The sequence below is a fragment of the Apteryx mantelli genome, chromosome 20, assembly GCF_036417845.1.
Source record: "Apteryx mantelli isolate bAptMan1 chromosome 20, bAptMan1.hap1, whole genome shotgun sequence".
NCBI lineage: Eukaryota > Metazoa > Chordata > Aves > Apterygiformes > Apterygidae > Apteryx > Apteryx mantelli.
This window is the reverse complement of record NC_089997.1, coordinates 1,155,700-1,174,521: the sequence shown is the minus strand read 5'-3', so window position 1 is coordinate 1,174,521 and position 18,822 is coordinate 1,155,700.

Here is an 18,822-nt window from a genome sequence, read left to right as displayed (position 1 = left end):
GTGCTGGTGATGTGGGTGGAGTTTGTGTTTGTGATGTCACTTGTGGCTCAGTGCCTGATAGGCCAGTGTTGGTCACATGGCTACAGTTTATATTTGCGATGTCACTTGTGGCTCAGTGCCTGATAGGCCAGTGCTGGTGAAGTGGGTGCAGTTTGTGGTTGTGATGTCACTTGTGGCTCAGTGCCTGATAGGCCAGTGCTGGTCATGTGGGTGCAGTTTGTGGTTGTCAGGTCACTTGTGGCTCAGAGCCTGATAGGCCAGTGTTGGTCACATGGCTGCAGTTTGTGTTTGTGATGTCACTTGTGGCTCAGTGCCTGATAGGCCAGTGTTGGTCACATGGCTGCAGTTTGTGTTTGTGATGTCACTTGTGGCTCAGTGCCTGATAGGCCAGTGCTGGTCCTGTGGGTGCAGTTTGTGTTTGTGATGTCACTTGTGGCTCAGTGCCTGATAGGCCAATGCTGTTCATGTGGGTGCAGTTTGTGGTTGTGATGTCACTTGTGGCTCAGTGCCTCATACGCCAGTGCTGGTGATGCGGGTGCTGGTTGTGTTTGTGAGGTCACATTTGGCTGAGTGCCTGATAGGCCAGTGCTGGTCACGTGGGTGCTGTTTGTGTTTGTGATGTCACTTGTGGCTGAGTGCCTGATAGGCCAGTGCTGGTCATGTGGGTGCAGTTTGTTGTTGTGATGTCACTTGTGGCTCAGTGCCTGATAGGCCAGTGCTGGTGGTGTGGGTGCAGTTTGTGGTTTTGATGTCACTTGTGGCTCAGTGCCTGATAGGCCAGTGCTGGTGATGTGGGTGGAGTTTGTGTTTGTGATGTCACTTGTGGCTCAGTGCCTGATAGGCCAGTGCTGGTCACGTGAGTGCAGTTTGTTGTTGTGATGTCATTTGCGGATCAGTGCCTGATAGGCCAGTGCTGTTCCTGTGGGTGCAGTTTGTGTTTGTGATGTCACTTTTGGCTCAGGGCCTGATAGGCCAGTGTTCGTCACATGGCTGCAGTTTGTGTTTGTGATGTCACTTGTGGCTCAGTGCCTGATAGGCCAGTGCTGGTCATGTGGCTGCAGTTTATATTTGTGATGTCACTTGTGGCTGAGTGCCTGATAGGCCAGTGCTGGTGATGTGTGTGCAGTTTGTGGTTGTGATTTCACTTGTGGCTCAGTGCCTTATAGGCCAATGCTGTTCATGTGGGTGCAGTTTGTGGTTCTGATGTCACTTGTGGCTCAGTGCCTGATAGGCCAGTGTTGGTCACATGGCTGCAGTTTGTGGTTGTGATGTCACTTGTGGCTCAGTGCCTGATAGGCCAGTGCTGGTGATGTGGGTGGAGTTTGTGTTTATGATGTCACTTGTGGCTCAGGGCCTGATAGGCCAGTGCTGGTGATGTGGGTGGAGTTTGTGATTGTGATGTCACTTGTGGCTCAGTGCCTGATAGGCCAGTGCTGGTCACGTGGGTGCAGTTTGTTGTTGTGATGTCATTTGCGGATCAGTGCCTGATAGGCCAGTGCTGGTGATGTGGGTGGAGTTTGTGTTTGTGATGTCACTTGTGGCTCAGTGCCTGATAGGCCAGTGCTGTTCATGTGGGTGCAGTTTGTGGCTGTGATGTCACTTGTGGCTCAGTGCCTGATAGGCCAGTGCTGGTGATGTGGCTGCAGTTTGTGATTGTGATGTCACTTGTGGCTCAGTGCCTGATAGGCCAGTGCTGTTCATGTGGGTGCAGTTTGTGTTTGTGATGTCACTTGTGGCTCAGGGCCTGATAGGCCAGTGTTGGTCACGTGGGTGGAGTTTGTGATTGTGATGTCACTTGTGGCTCAGTGCCTGATAGGCCAGTGCTGGTCACGTGGGTGGAGTTTGTGGTTGTGATGTCACTTGTGGCTCAGGGCCTGATAGGCCAGTGTTGGTCACGTGGGTGCAGTTTGTTGTTGTGATGTCATTTGCGGATCAGTGCCTGATAGGCCAGTGCTGGTCACGTGGGTGGAGTTTGTGTTTGTGATGTCACTTGTGGCTCAGAGCCTGATAGGCCAGTGCTGGTCCTGTGTGTGCAGTTTGTGGTTTTGATGTCACTTGTGGCTCAGTGCCTGATAGGCCAGTGCTGGTGATGTGGGTGGAGTTTGTGTTTGTGATGTCACTTGTGGCTCAGTGCCTGATAGGCCAGTGCTGGTCACGTGGGTGCAGTTTGTTGTTGTGATGTCATTTGTGGATCAGTGCCTGATAGGCCAGTGCTGGTCACGTGGGTGGAGTTTGTGGTTGTGATGTCACTTGTGGCTCAGGGCCTGATAGGCCAGTGTTGGTCACATGGCTGCAGCTTGTGTTTGTGATGTCACTTGTGGCTCAGTGCCTGATAGGCCAGTGCTGGTCCTGTGTGTGCAGTTTGTGGTTGTGATGTCACTTGTGGCTCAGTGCCTGATAGGCCAATGCTGTTCATGTGGGTGCAGTTTGTGGTTGTGATGTCACTTGTGGCTCAGTGCCTGATAGGCCAGTGCTGGTCATGAGGGTGCAGTTTGTGTTTGTGATGTCACTTGTGGCTCAGAGCCTGATAGGCCAGTGTTGGTCACATGGCTGCAGTTTGTGGTTGTGATGTCACTTGTGGCTCAGTGCCTGATAGGCCAGTGCTGGTGATGTGGGTGGAGTTTGTGTTTATGATGTCACTTGTGGCTCAGTGCCTGATAGGCCAGTGCTGGTGATGTGGGTGGAGTTTGTGTTTGTGATGTCACTTGTGGCTCAGTGCCTGATAGGCCAGTGTTGGTCACGTGGGTGCAGTTTGTTGTTGTGATGTCATTTGCGGATCAGTGCCTGATAGGCCAGTGCTGGTCATGTGGGTGGAGTTTGTGTTTGTGATGTCACTTGTGGCTCAGTGCCTGATAGGCCAGTGCTGTTCATGTGGGTGCAGTTTGTGTTTGTGATGTCACTTGTGGCTCAGTGCCTGATAGGCCAGTGCTGGTGATGTGGGTGGAGTTTGTGTTTGTGATGTCACTTGTGGCTCAGTGCCTGATAGGCCAGTGCTGGTGATGTGGGTGCAGTTTGTGGTTGTGATGTCACTTGTGGCTCAGTGCCTGATAGGCCAGTGCTGGTGATGTGGGTGGAGTTTGTGTTTGTGATGTCACTTGTGGCTGAGTGCCTGATAGGCCAGTGCTGGTCCTGTGTGTGCAGTTTGTGGTTGTGATGTCACTTGTGGCTCAGTGCCTGATAGGCCAGTGCTGGTCATGAGGGTGCAGTTTGTGATTGTGATGTCACTTGTGGCTCAGAGCCTGATAGGCCAGTGTTGGTCACATGGCTGCAGTTTGTGGTTGTGATGTCACTTGTGGCTCAGTGCCTGATAGGCCAGTGCTGGTGATGTGGGTGGAGTTTGTGTTTATGATGTCACTTGTGGCTCAGTGCCTGATAGGCCAGTGCTGGTGATGTGGGTGGAGTTTGTGTTTGTGATGTCACTTGTGGCTCAGTGCCTGATAGGCCAGTGTTGGTCACGTGGGTGCAGTTTGTTGTTGTGATGTCATTTGCGGATCAGTGCCTGATAGGCCAGTGCTGGTCACGTGGGTGGAGTTTGTGTTTGTGATGTCACTTGTGGCTCAGTGCCTGATAGGCCAGTGCTGGTGATGTGGGTGGATTTTGTGGTTGTGATGTCACTTGTGGCTCAGTGCCTGATAGGCCAGTGCTGGTGATGTGGCTGCAGTTTGTGGTTGTGATGTCACTTGTGGCTCAGTGCCTGATAGGCCAGTGCTGGTCCTGTGTGTTCAGTTTGTGGTTTTGATGTCACTTGTGGCTCAGTGCCTGATAGGCCAGTGCTGGTGATGTGGGTGGAGTTTGTGTTTATGATGTCACTTGTGGCTCAGTGCCTGATAGGCCAGTGCTGGTGATGTGGGTGGAGTTTGTGGTTGTGATGTCACTTGTGGCTCAGTGCCTGATAGGCCAGTGCTGGTGATGTGGGTGGAGTTTGTGTTTGTGATGTCACTTGTGGCTCAGTGCCTGATAGGCCAGTGCTGGTCACGTGGGTGCAGTTTGTTGTTGTGATGTCATTTGCGGATCAGTGCCTGATAGGCCAGTGCTGGTCACGTGGGTGGAGTTTGTGTTTGTGATGTCACTTGTGGCTCAGTGCCTGATAGGCCAGTGCTGTTCATGTGGGTGGAGTTTGTGATTGTGATGTCACTTGTGGCTCAGTGCCTGATAGGCCAGTGCTGGTCATGTGGATAGAGTTTGTGGTTGTGATGTCACTTGTGGCTCAGTGCCTGATAGGCCAGTGCTGGTCACGTGGGTGCAGTTTGTTGTAGTGATGTCATTTGCGGATCAGTGCCTGATAGGCCAGTGCTGTTCCTGTGGGTGCAGTTTGTGTTTGTGATGTCACTTGTGGCTCAGGGCCTGATAGGCCAGTGCTGTTCATGTGGGTGGAGTTTGTGATTGTGATGTCACTTGTGGCTCAGTGCCTGATAGGCCAGTGCTGGTCATGTGGATAGAGTTTGTGGTTGTGATGTCACTTGTGGCTCAGTGCCTGATAGGCCAGTGCTGGTCACGTGGGTGCAGTTTGTTGTTGTGATGTCATTTGCGGATCAGTGCCTGATAGGCCAGTGCTGTTCCTGTGGGTGCAGTTTGTGTTTGTGATGTCACTTGTGGCTGAGTGCCTGATAGGCCAGTGCTGGTCACGTGGGTGGAGTTTGTGATTGTGATGTCACTTGTGGCTCAGTGCCTGATAGGCCAGTGCTGGTCCTGTGGGTGCAGTTTGTGGTTGTGATGTCACTTGTGGCTCAGTGCCTGATAGGCCAGTGCTGGTGATGTGGGTGGAGTTTGTGTTTGTGATGTCACTTGTGGCTCAGTGCCTGATAGGCCAGTGCTGGTGATGTGGGTGGAGTTTGTGTTTGTGATGTCACTTGTGGCTCAGTGCCTGATAGGCCAGTGCTGGTGATGTGGGTGCAGTTTGTTGTTGTGATGTCACTTGTGGCTCAGTGCCTGATAGGCCAGTGCTGGTCACGTGGGTGGAGTTTGTGGTTGTGATGTCACTTGTGGCTGAGTGCCTGATAGGCCAGTGCTGGTCCTGTGTGTGCAGTTTGTGGTTTTGATGTCACTTGTGGCTCAGTGCCTGATAGGCCAGTGCTGGTGATGTGGGTGGAGTTTGTGTTTGTGATGTCACTTGTGGCTCAGTGCCTGATAGGCCAGTGCTGGTCACGTGGGTGCAGTTTGTTGTTGTGATGTCATTTGTGGATCAGTGCCTGATAGGCCAGTGCTGGTCACGTGGGTGCAGTTTGTGTTTGTGATGTCACTTGTGGCTCAGGGCCTGATAGGCCAGTACTTGTCACATGGCTGCAGTTTGTGTTTGTGATGTCACTTGTGGCTCAGTGCCTGATAGGCCAGTGCTGGTCATGTGGCTGCAGTTTATATTTGTGATGTCACTTGTGGCTGAGTGCCTGATAGGCCAGTGCTGGTCCTGTGTGTGCAGTTTGTGGTTGTGATGTCACTTGTGGCTCAGTGCCTGATAGGCCAGTGCTGGTCGTGAGGGTGCAGTTTGTGGTTGTGATGTCACTTGTGGCTCAGTGCCTGATAGGCCAGTGCTGGTCATGTGGGTGCAGTTTGTGGTTGTGATGTCACTTGTGGCTCAGTGCCTGATAGGCCAGTGCTGGTCATGTGGCTGCAGTTTGTGATTGTGATGTCACTTGTGGCTCAGTGCCTGAGAGGCCAGTGCTGGTCATGTGGCTGCAGTTTGTGATTGTGATGTCACTTGTGGCTCAGTGCCTGATAGGCCAGTGCTGGTCATGTGGGTGCAGTTTGTGGTTGTGATGTCACTTGTGGCTCAGTGCCTGAGAGGCCAGTGCTGGTGATGTGGCTGCAGTTTGTGTTTGTGATGTCACTTGTGCCTCAGGGCCTGATAGGCCAGTGCTGGTGACGTGGGTGCAGTTTGTTGTTGTGATGTCATTTGCGGATCAGTGCCTGATAGGCCAGTGCTGGTCACGTGGGTGGAGTTTGTGTTTGTGATGTCACTTGTGGCTCAGTGCCTGATAGGCCAGTGCTGTTCATGTGGGTGCAGTTTGTGGTTTTGATGTCACTTGTGGCTCAGTGCCTGATAGGCCAGTGCTGGTGATGTGGGTGGAGTTTGTGTTTGTGATGTCACTTGTCGCTCAGTGCCTGATAGGCCAGTGCTGGTCACGTGGGTGCAGTTTGTTGTTGTGATGTCATTTGCGGATCAGTGCCTGATAGGCCAGTGCTGGTCACGTGGGTGCAGTTTGTGTTTGTGATGTCACTTGTGGCTCAGTGCCTGATAGGCCTGTGCTGGTCACGTGGGTGGAGTTTGTGATTGTGATGTCACTTGTGGCTCAGTGCCTGATAGGCCAGTGTTGGTCACATGGCTGCAGTTTGTGTTTGTGATGTCACTTGTGGCTCAGTGCCTGATAGGCCAGTGCTGGTCACGTGGGTGCAGTTTGTTGTTGTGATGTCATTTGCGGATCAGTGCCTGATAGGCCAGTGCTGGTCACATGGCTGCAGTTTGTGTTTGTGATGTCACTTGTGGCTCAGTGCCTGATAGGCCAGTGCTGGTCACGTGGGTGCAGTTTGTTGTTGTGATGTTATTTGCGGATCAGTGCCTGATAGGCCAGTGCTGGTCACGTGGGTGGAGTTTGTGTTTGTGATGTCACTTGTGGCTCAGTGCCTGATAGGCCAGTGCTGGTCATGTGCGTGCAGTTTGTGGTTGTGATGTCACTTGTGGCTCAGAGCCTGATAGGCCAGTGTTGGTCACATGGCTGCAGTTTGTGTTTGTGATGTCACTTGTGGCTCAGTGCCTGATAGGCCAGTGCTGTTCATGTGGGTGCAGTTTGTGATTGTGATGTCACTTGTGGCTCAGTGCCTGATAGGCCAGTGCTGGTCATGTGGATAGAATTTGTGGTTGTGATGTCACTTGTGGCTCAGTGCCTGATAGGCCAGTGCTGGTCCTGTGTGTTCAGTTTGTGGTTGTGATGTCACTTGTGGCTCAGTGCCTGATAGGCCAGTGCTGGTGATGTGGGTGGAGTTTGTGTTTATGATGTCACTTGTGGCTCAGTGCCTGATAGGCCAGTGCTGGTGATGTGGGTGGAGTTTGTGTTTGTGATGTCACTTGTGGCTCAGTGCCTGATAGGCCAGTGCTGGTCACGTGGGTGCAGTTTGTTGTTGTGATGTCATTTGCGGATCAGTGCCTGATAGGCCAGTGCTGGTGATGTGGTTGGAGTTTGTGTTTGTGATGTCACTTGTGGCCCAGTGCCTGATAGGCCAGTGCTGGTGATGTGGGTGGAGTTTGTGTTTGTGATGTCACTTGTGGCTCAGTGCCTGATAGGCCAGTGCTGGTGATGTGGGTGCAGTTTGTTGTTGTGATGTCATTTGCGGATCAGTGCCTGATAGGCCAGTGCTGGTGATGTGGGTGGAGTTTGTGTTTGTGATGTCACTTGTGGCTCAGTGCCTGATAGGCCAGTGCTGTTCATGTGGGAGCAGTTTGTGGTTGTGATGTCACTTGTGGCTCAGGGCCTGATAGGCCAGTGTTCGTCACATGGCTGCAGTTTGTGTTTGTGATGTCACTTGTGGCTCAGTGCCTGATAGGCCAGTGCTGGTGCTGTGGGTGGAGTTTGTGTTTGTGATGTCACTTGTGGCTCAGTGCCTGATAGGCCAGTGCTGGTCCTGTGTGTGCAGTTTGTGGTTTTGATGTCACTTGTGGCTCAGTGCCTGATAGGCCAGTGCTGGTGATGTGGGTGCAGTTTGTGGTTGTGATGTCACTTGTGGCTCAGTGCCTGATAGGCCAGTGCTGGTGATGTGGGTGGAGTTTGTGTTTGTGATGTCCCTTGTGGCTCAGTGCCTGATAGGCCAGTGCTGGTCACGTGGGTGCAGTTTGTTGTTGTGATGTCATTTGTGGCTCAGTGCCTGATAGGCCAGTGCTGGTCACGTGGGTGGAGTTTGTGTTTGTGATGTCACTTGTGGCTCAGTGCCTGAGAGGCCAGTGCTGTTCATGTGGGTGCAGATTGTGATTGTGATGTAACTTGTGGCTCAGTGCCTGATAAGCCAGTGCTGGTCATGTGGATAGAGTTTGTGGTTGTGATGTCACTTGTGGCTCAGTGCCTGATAGGCCAGTGCTGGTCCTGTGTGTGCAGTTTGTGGTTTTGATGTCACTTGTGGCTCAGTGCCTGATAGGCCAGTGCTGGTCACGTGAGTGCAGTTTGTTGTTGTGATGTCATTTGCGGATCAGTGCCTGATAGGCCAGTGCTGGTGATGTGGGTGGAGTTTGTGTTTGTGATGTCACTTGTGGCTCAGTGCCTGATAGGCCAGTGCTGGTGATGTGGGTGGAGTTTGTGTTTGTGATGTCACTTGTGGCTCAGGGCCTGATAGGCCAGTGTTGGTCACATGGCTGCAGTTTGTGTTTGTGATGTCACTTGTGGCTCAGTGCCTGATAGGCCAGTGCTGGTCATGTGGGTGGAGTTTGTGGTTGTGATGTCACTTGTGGCTCAGTGCCTGATAGGCCAGTGCTGGTGATGTGTGTGCAGTTTGTGTTTATGATGTCACTTGTGGCTCAGTGCCTGATAGGCCAGTGCTGGTGATGTGGGTGGAGTTTGTGTTTGTGATGTCACTTGTGGCTCAGTGCCTGATAGGCCAGTGTTGGTCACATGGCTACAGTTTATATTTGCGATGTCACTTGTGGCTCAGTGCCTGATAGGCCATTGCTGGTGAAGTGGGTGCAGTTTGTGGTTGTGATGTCACTTGTGGCTCAGTGCCTGATAGGCCAGTGCTGGTCATGTGGGTGCAGTTTGTGGTTGTCAGGTCACTTGTGGCTCAGAGCCTGATAGGCCAGTGTTGGTCACATGGCTGCAGTTTGTGTTTGTGATGTCACTTGTGGCTCAGTGCCTGATAGGCCAGTGTTGGTCACATGGCTGCAGTTTGTGTTTGTGATGTCACTTGTGGCTCAGTGCCTGATAGGCCAGTGCTGGTCCTGTGGGTGCAGTTTGTGTTTGTGATGTCACTTGTGGCTCAGTGCCTGATAGGCCAATGCTGTTCATGTGGGTGCAGTTTGTGGTTGTGATGTCACTTGTGGCTCAGTGCCTCATACGCCAGTGCTGGTGATGCGGGTGCTGGTTGTGTTTGTGAGGTCACATTTGGCTGAGTGCCTGATAGGCCAGTGCTGGTCACGTGGGTGCTGTTTGTGTTTGTGATGTCACTTGTGGCTGAGTGCCTGATAGGCCAGTGCTGGTCATGTGGGTGCAGTTTGTTGTTGTGATGTCACTTGTGGCTCAGTGCCTGATAGGCCAGTGTTGGTCACATGGCTGCAGTTTGTGTTTGTGATGTCACTTGTGGCTCAGTGCCTGATAGGCCAGTGCTGGTGATGTGGGTGGAGTTTGTGTTTGTGATGTCACTTGTGGCTCAGTGCCTGATAGGCCAGTGCTGGTCACGTGAGTGCAGTTTGTTGTTGTGATGTCATTTGCGGATCAGTGCCTGATAGGCCAGTGCTGTTCCTGTGGGTGCAGTTTGTGTTTGTGATGTCACTTTTGGCTCAGGGCCTGATAGGCCAGTGTTCGTCACATGGCTGCAGTTTGTGTTTGTGATGTCACTTGTGGCTCAGTGCCTGATAGGCCAGTGCTGGTGATGTGGCTGCAGTTTATATTTGTGAGGTCACTTGTGGCTGAGTGCCTGATAGGCCAGTGCTGGTGATGTGTGTGCAGTTTGTGGTTGTGATTTCACTTGTGGCTCAGTGCCTGATAGGCCAATGCTGTTCATGTGGGTGCAGTTTGTGGTTCTGATGTCACTTGTGGCTCAGTGCCTGATAGGCCAGTGTTGGTCACATGGCTGCAGTTTGTGGTTGTGATGTCACTTGTGGCTCAGTGCCTGATAGGCCAGTGCTGGTGATGTGGGTGGAGTTTGTGTTTATGATGTCACTTGTGGCTCAGGGCCTGATAGGCCAGTGCTGGTGATGTGGGTGGAGTTTGTGATTGTGATGTCACTTGTGGCTCAGTGCCTGATAGGCCAGTGCTGGTCACGTGGGTGCAGTTTGTTGTTGTGATGTCATTTGCGGATCAGTGCCTGATAGGCCAGTGCTGGTGATGTGGGTGGAGTTTGTGTTTGTGATGTCACTTGTGGCTCAGTGCCTGATAGGCCAGTGCTGTTCATGTGGGTGCAGTTTGTGGCTGTGATGTCACTTGTGGCTCAGTGCCTGATAGGCCAGTGCTGGTGATGTGGCTGCAGTTTGTGATTGTGATGTCACTTGTGGCTCAGTGCCTGATAGGCCAGTGCTGTTCATGTGGGTGCAGTTTGTGTTTGTGATGTCACTTGTGGCTCAGGGCCTGATAGGCCAGTGTTGGTCACGTGGGTGGAGTTTGTGATTGTGATGTCACTTGTGGCTCAGTGCCTGATAGGCCAGTGCTGGTCACGTGGGTGGAGTTTGTGGTTGTGATGTCACTTGTGGCTCAGGGCCTGATAGGCCAGTGTTGGTCACGTGGGTGCAGTTTGTGTTTGTGATGTCACTTGTGGCTCAGTGCCTGATAGGCCAGTGCTGGTGCTGTGGGTGGAGTTTGTGTTTGTGATGTCACTTGTGGCTCAGTGCCTGATAGGCCAGTGCTGGTGATGTGGGTGGAGTTTGTGTTTGTGATGTCACTTGTGGCTCAGGGCCTGATAGGCCAGTGCTGGTCATGTGGATAGAGTTTGTGTTGGTGATGTCACTTGTGGCTCAGTGCCTGATAGGCCAGTGCTGGTGATGTGGGTGGAGTTTGTGTTTGTGATGTCACTTGTGGCTGAGTGCCTGATAGGCCAGTGCTGGTCACGTGGGTGCAGTTTGTTGTTGTGATGTCATTTGCGGATCAGTGCCTGATAGGCCAGTGCTGGTCACGTGGGTGGAGTTTGTGTTTGTGATGTCACTTGTGGCTCAGAGCCTGATAGGCCAGTGCTGGTCCTGTGTGTGCAGTTTGTGGTTTTGATGTCACTTGTGGCTCAGTGCCTGATAGGCCAGTGCTGGTGATGTGGGTGGAGTTTGTGTTTGTGATGTCACTTGTGGCTCAGTGCCTGATAGGCCAGTGCTGGTCACGTGGGTGCAGTTTGTTGTTGTGATGTCATTTGTGGATCAGTGCCTGATAGGCCAGTGCTGGTCACGTGGGTGGAGTTTGTGGTTGTGATGTCACTTGTGGCTCAGGGCCTGATAGGCCAGTGTTGGTCACATGGCTGCAGCTTGTGTTTGTGATGTCACTTGTGGCTCAGTGCCTGATAGGCCAGTGCTGGTCCTGTGTGTGCAGTTTGTGGTTGTGATGTCACTTGTGGCTCAGTGCCTGATAGGCCAATGCTGTTCATGTGGGTGCAGTTTGTGGTTGTGATGTCACTTGTGGCTCAGTGCCTGATAGGCCAGTGCTGGTCATGAGGGTGCAGTTTGTGGTTGTGATGTCACTTGTGGCTCAGAGCCTGATAGGCCAGTGTTGGTCACATGGCTGCAGTTTGTGGTTGTGATGTCACTTGTGGCTCAGTGCCTGATAGGCCAGTGCTGGTGATGTGGGTGGAGTTTGTGTTTATGATGTCACTTGTGGCTCAGTGCCTGATAGGCCAGTGCTGGTGATGTGGGTGGAGTTTGTGTTTGTGATGTCACTTGTGGCTCAGTGCCTGATAGGCCAGTGTTGGTCACGTGGGTGCAGTTTGTTGTTGTGATGTCATTTGCGGATCAGTGCCTGATAGGCCAGTGCTGGTCATGTGGGTGGAGTTTGTGTTTGTGATGTCACTTGTGGCTCAGTGCCTGATAGGCCAGTGCTGTTCATGTGGGTGCAGTTTGTGTTTGTGATGTCACTTGTGGCTCAGTGCCTGATAGGCCAGTGCTGGTGATGTGGGTGGAGTTTGTGTTTGTGATGTCACTTGTGGCTCAGTGCCTGATAGGCCAGTGCTGGTGATGTGGGTGCAGTTTGTGGTTGTGATGTCACTTGTGGCTCAGTGCCTGATAGGCCAGTGCTGGTGATGTGGGTGGAGTTTGTGTTTGTGATGTCACTTGTGGCTGAGTGCCTGATAGGCCAGTGCTGGTCCTGTGTGTGCAGTTTGTGGTTGTGATGTCACTTGTGGCTCAGTGCCTGATAGGCCAGTGCTGGTCATGAGGGTGCAGTTTGTGTTTGTGATGTCACTTGTGGCTCAGAGCCTGATAGGCCAGTGTTGGTCACATGGCTGCAGTTTGTGGTTGTGATGTCACTTGTGGCTCAGTGCCTGATAGGCCAGTGCTGGTGATGTGGGTGGAGTTTGTGTTTATGATGTCACTTGTGGCTCAGTGCCTGATAGGCCAGTGCTGGTGATGTGGGTGGAGTTTGTGATTGTGATGTCACTTGTGGCTCAGTGCCTGATAGGCCAGTGTTGGTCACGTGGGTGCAGTTTGTTGTTGTGATGTCATTTGCGGATCAGTGCCTGATAGGCCAGTGCTGGTCACGTGGGTGGAGTTTGTGTTTGTGATGTCACTTGTGGCTCAGTGCCTGATAGGCCAGTGCTGGTGATGTGGGTGGATTTTGTGGTTGTGATGTCACTTGTGGCTCAGTGCCTGATAGGCCAGTGCTGGTGATGTGGCTGCAGTTTGTGGTTGTGATGTCACTTGTGGCTCAGTGCCTGATAGGCCAGTGCTGGTCCTGTGTGTTCAGTTTGTGGTTTTGATGTCACTTGTGGCTCAGTGCCTGATAGGCCAGTGCTGGTGATGTGGGTGGAGTTTGTGTTTATGATGTCACTTGTGGCTCAGTGCCTGATAGGCCAGTGCTGGTGATGTGGGTGGAGTTTGTGTTTGTGATGTCACTTGTGGCTCAGTGCCTGATAGGCCAGTGCTGGTCACGTGGGTGCAGTTTGTTGTTGTGATGTCATTTGCGGATCAGTGCCTGATAGGCCAGTGCTGGTCACGTGGGTGGAGTTTGTGTTTGTGATGTCACTTGTGGCTCAGTGCCTGATAGGCCAGTGCTGTTCATGTGGGTGGAGTTTGTGATTGTGATGTCACTTGTGGCTCAGTGCCTGATAGGCCAGTGCTGGTCATGTGGATAGAGTTTGTGGTTGTGATGTCACTTGTGGCTCAGTGCCTGATAGGCCAGTGCTGGTCACGTGGGTGCAGTTTGTTGTAGTGATGTCATTTGCGGATCAGTGCCTGATAGGCCAGTGCTGGTCCTGTGTGTGCAGTTTGTGTTTGTGATGTCACTTGTGGCTCAGGGCCTGATAGGCCAGTGCTGTTCATGTGGGTGGAGTTTGTGATTGTGATGTCACTTGTGGCTCAGTGCCTGATAGGCCAGTGCTGGTCATGTGGATAGAGTTTGTGGTTGTGATGTCACTTGTGGCTCAGTGCCTGATAGGCCAGTGCTGGTCACGTGGGTGCAGTTTGTTGTTGTGATGTCATTTGCGGATCAGTGCCTGATAGGCCAGTGCTGTTCCTGTGGGTGCAGTTTGTGTTTGTGATGTCACTTGTGGCTGAGTGCCTGATAGGCCAGTGCTGGTCACGTGGGTGGAGTTTGTGATTGTGATGTCACTTGTGGCTCAGTGCCTGATAGGCCAGTGCTGGTCCTGTGGGTGCAGTTTGTGGTTGTGATGTCACTTGTGGCTCAGTGCCTGATAGGCCAGTGCTGGTGATGTGGGTGGAGTTTGTGTTTGTGATGTCACTTGTGGCTCAGTGCCTGATAGGCCAGTGCTGGTGATGTGGGTGGAGTTTGTGTTTGTGATGTCACTTGTGGCTCAGTGCCTGATAGGCCAGTGCTGGTGATGTGGGTGCAGTTTGTTGTTGTGATGTCACTTGTGGCTCAGTGCCTGATAGGCCAGTGCTGGTCACGTGGGTGGAGTTTGTGGTTGTGATGTCACTTGTGGCTGAGTGCCTGATAGGCCAGTGCTGGTCCTGTGTGTGCAGTTTGTGGTTTTGATGTCACTTGTGGCTCAGTGCCTGATAGGCCAGTGCTGGTGATGTGGGTGGAGTTTGTGTTTGTGATGTCACTTGTGGCTCAGTGCCTGATAGGCCAGTGCTGGTCACGTGGGTGCAGTTTGTTGTTGTGATGTCATTTGTGGATCAGTGCCTGATAGGCCAGTGCTGGTCACGTGGGTGCAGTTTGTGTTTGTGATGTCACTTGTGGCTCAGGGCCTGATAGGCCAGTACTTGTCACATGGCTGCAGTTTGTGTTTGTGATGTCACTTGTGGCTCAGTGCCTGATAGGCCAGTGCTGGTCATGTGGCTGCAGTTTATATTTGTGATGTCACTTGTGGCTGAGTGCCTGATAGGCCAGTGCTGGTCCTGTGTGTGCAGTTTGTGGTTGTGATGTCACTTGTGGCTCAGTGCCTGATAGGCCAGTGCTGGTCGTGAGGGTGCAGTTTGTGGTTGTGATGTCACTTGTGGCTCAGTGCCTGATAGGCCAGTGCTGGTCATGTGGGTGCAGTTTGTGGTTGTGATGTCACTTGTGGCTCAGTGCCTGATAGGCCAGTGCTGGTCATGTGGCTGCAGTTTGTGATTGTGATGTCACTTGTGGCTCAGTGCCTGAGAGGCCAGTGCTGGTCATGTGGCTGCAGTTTGTGATTGTGATGTCACTTGTGGCTCAGTGCCTGATAGGCCAGTGCTGGTCATGTGGGTGCAGTTTGTGGTTGTGATGTCACTTGTGGCTCAGTGCCTGAGAGGCCAGTGCTGGTGATGTGGCTGCAGTTTGTGTTTGTGATGTCACTTGTGCCTCAGGGCCTGATAGGCCAGTGCTGGTGACGTGGGTGCAGTTTGTTGTTGTGATGTCATTTGCGGATCAGTGCCTGATAGGCCAGTGCTGGTCACGTGGGTGGAGTTTGTGTTTGTGATGTCACTTGTGGCTCAGTGCCTGATAGGCCAGTGCTGTTCATGTGGGTGCAGTTTGTGGTTTTGATGTCACTTGTGGCTCAGTGCCTGATAGGCCAGTGCTGGTGATGTGGGTGGAGTTTGTGTTTGTGATGTCACTTGTCGCTCAGTGCCTGATAGGCCAGTGCTGGTCACGTGGGTGCAGTTTGTTGTTGTGATGTCATTTGCGGATCAGTGCCTGATAGGCCAGTGCTGGTCACGTGGGTGCAGTTTGTGTTTGTGATGTCACTTGTGGCTCAGTGCCTGATAGGCCTGTGCTGGTCACGTGGGTGGAGTTTGTGATTGTGATGTCACTTGTGGCTCAGTGCCTGATAGGCCAGTGTTGGTCACATGGCTGCAGTTTGTGTTTGTGATGTCACTTGTGGCTCAGTGCCTGATAGGCCAGTGCTGGTGACGTGGGTGCAGTTTGTTGTTGTGATGTCATTTGCGGATCAGTGCCTGATAGGCCAGTGCTGGTCACATGGCTGCAGTTTGTGTTTGTGATGTCACTTGTGGCTCAGTGCCTGATAGGCCAGTGCTGGTCCTGTGTGTGCAGTTTGTTGTTGTGATGTCATTTGCGGATCAGTGCCTGATAGGCCAGTGCTGGTCACGTGGGTGGAGTTTGTGATTGTGATGTCACTTGTGGCTCAGTGCCTGATAAGCCAGTGCTGGTCATGTGGATAGAGTTTGTGGTTGTGATGTCACTTGTGGCTCAGTGCCTGATAGGCCAGTGCTGGTCCTGTGTGTGCAGTTTGTGGTTGTGATGTCACTTGTGGCTCAGGGCCTGATAGGCCAGTGTTCGTCACATGGCTGCAGTTTGTGTTTGTGATGTCACTTGTGGCTCAGTGCCTGATAGGCCAGTGTTGGTCACATGGCTGCATTTTGTGGTTGTGATGTCACTTGTGGCTCAGTGCCTGATAGGCCAGTGCTGGTGATGTGGGTGGAGTTTGTGTTTATGATGTCACTTGTGGCTCAGGGCCTGATAGGCCAGTGCTGGTGATGTGGGTGGAGTTTGTGTTTGTGATGTCACTTGTGGCTCAGTGCCTGATAGGCCAGTGCTGGTGATGTGGGTGGAGTTTGTGGTTGTGATGTCACTTGTGGCTCAGTGCCTGATAGGCCAGTGCTGGTGATGTGGGTGGAGTTTGTGTTTGTGATGTCACTTGTGGCTCAGTGCCTGATAGGCCAGTGCTGGTCATGTGGGTGCAGTTTGTGGTTCTGATGTCACTTGTGGCTCAGGGCCTGATAGGCCAGTGTTCGTCACATGGCTGCAGTTTGTGTTTGTGATGTCACTTGTGGCTCAGTGCCTGATAGGCCAGTGCTGGTCCTGTGTGTGCAGTTTGTGGTTGTGATGTCACTTGTGGCTCAGTGCCTGATAGGCCAGTGCTGGTGATGTGGGTGGAGTTTGTGTTTGTGATGTCACTTGTGGCTCAGTGCCTGATAGGCCAGTGCTGGTGATGTGGGTGGAGTTTGTGTTTGTGATGTCACTTGTGGCTCAGTGCCTGATAGGCCAGTGCTGGTCACGTGGGTGCAGTTTGTTGTTGTGATGTTATTTGCGGATCAGTGCCTGATAGGCCAGTGCTGGTCACGTGGGTGGAGTTTGTGTTTGTGATGTCACTTGTGGCTGAGTGCCTGATAGGCCAGTGCTGGTCCTGTGTGTGCAGTTTGTGGTTTTGATGTCACTTGTGGCTCAGTGCCTGATAGGCCAGTGCTGGTGATGTGGGTGGAATTTGTGGTTGTGATGTCACTTGTGGCTCAGTGCCTGATAGGCCAGTGCTGGTCATGTGGATAGAGTTTGTGGTTGTGATGTCACTTGTGGCTCAGTGCCTGATAGGCCAGTGCTGGTCATGTGGCTGCAGTTTATATTTGTGATGTCACTTGTGGCTGAGTGCCTGATAGGCCAGTGCTGGTGATGTGGCTGCAGTTTGTGTTTGTGATGTCACTTGTGGCTCAGTGCCTGATAGGCCAGTGCTGGTCATGTGCGTGCAGTTTGTGGTTGTGATGTCACTTGTGGCTCAGAGCCTGATAGGCCAGTGTTGGTCACATGGCTGCAGTTTGTGTTTGTGATGTCACTTGTGGCTCAGTGCCTGATAGGCCAGTGCTGTTCATGTGGGTGCAGTTTGTGATTGTGATGTCACTTGTGGCTCAGTGCCTGATAGGCCAGTGCTGGTCATGTGGATAGAGTTTGTGGTTGTGATGTCACTTGTGGCTCAGTGCCTGATAGGCCAGTGCTGGTCCTGTGTGTTCAGTTTGTGGTTGTGATGTCACTTGTGGCTCAGTGCCTGATAGGCCAGTGCTGGTGATGTGGGTGGAGTTTGTGTTTATGATGTCACTTGTGGCTCAGTGCCTGATAGGCCAGTGCTGGTGATGTGGGTGGAGTTTGTGTTTGTGATGTCACTTGTGGCTCAGTGCCTGATAGGCCAGTGCTGGTCACGTGGGTGCAGTTTGTTGTTGTGATGTCATTTGCGGATCAGTGCCTGATAGGCCAGTGCTGGTGATGTGGTTGGAGTTTGTGTTTGTGATGTCACTTGTGGCCCAGTGCCTGATAGGCCAGTGCTGGTGATGTGGGTGGAGTTTGTGTTTGTGATGTCACTTGTGGCTCAGTGCCTGATAGGCCAGTGCTGGTGATGTGGGTGCAGTTTGTTGTTGTGATGTCATTTGCGGATCAGTGCCTGATAGGCCAGTGCTGGTGATGTGGGTGGAGTTTGTGTTTGTGATGTCACTTGTGGCTCAGTGCCTGATAGGCCAGTGCTGTTCATGTGGGAGCAGTTTGTGGTTGTGATGTCACTTGTGGCTCAGGGCCTGATAGGCCAGTGTTCGTCACATGGCTGCAGTTTGTGTTTGTGATGTCACTTGTGGCTCAGTGCCTGATAGGCCAGTGCTGGTGCTGTGGGTGGAGTTTGTGTTTGTGATGTCACTTGTGGCTCAGTGCCTGATAGGCCAGTGCTGGTCCTGTGTGTGCAGTTTGTGGTTTTGATGTCACTTGTGGCTCAGTGCCTGATAGGCCAGTGCTGGTGATGTGGGTGCAGTTTGTGGTTGTGATGTCACTTGTGGCTCAGTGCCTGATAGGCCAGTGCTGGTGATGTGGGTGGAGTTTGTGTTTGTGATGTCCCTTGTGGCTCAGTGCCTGATAGGCCAGTGCTGGTCACGTGGGTGCAGTTTGTTGTTGTGATGTCATTTGTGGCTCAGTGCCTGATAGGCCAGTGCTGGTCACGTGGGTGGAGTTTGTGTTTGTGATGTCACTTGTGGCTCAGTGCCTGAGAGGCCAGTGCTGTTCATGTGGGTGCAGATTGTGATTGTGATGTAACTTGTGGCTCAGTGCCTGATAAGCCAGTGCTGGTCATGTGGATAGAGTTTGTGGTTGTGATGTCACTTGTGGCTCAGTGCCTGATAGGCCAGTGCTGGTCCTGTGTGTGCAGTTTGTGGTTTTGATGTCACTTGTGGCTCAGTGCCTGATAGGCCAGTGCTGGTCACGTGAGTGCAGTTTGTTGTTGTGATGTCATTTGCGGATCAGTGCCTGATAGGCCAGTGCTGGTGATGTGGGTGGAGTTTGTGTTTGTGATGTCACTTGTGGCTCAGTGCCTGATAGGCCAGTGCTGGTGATGTGGGTGGAGTTTGTGTTTGTGATGTCACTTGTGGCTCAGGGCCTGATAGGCCAGTGTTGGTCACATGGCTGCAGTTTGTGTTTGTGATGTCACTTGTGGCTCAGTGCCTGATAGGCCAGTGCTGGTCATGTGGGTGGAGTTTGTGGTTGTGATGTCACTTGTGGCTCAGTGCCTGATAGGCCAGTGCTGGTGATGTGTGTGCAGTTTGTGTTTATGATGTCACTTGTGGCTCAGTGCCTGATAGGCCAGTGCTGGTGATGTGGGTGGAGTTTGTGTTTGTGATGTCACTTGTGGCTCAGTGCCTGATAGGCCAGTGTTGGTCACATGGCTACAGTTTATATTTGCGATGTCACTTGTGGCTCAGTGCCTGATAGGCCATTGCTGGTGAAGTGGGTGCAGTTTGTGGTTGTGATGTCACTTGTGGCTCAGTGCCTGATAGGCCAGTGCTGGTCATGTGGGTGCAGTTTGTGGTTGTCAGGT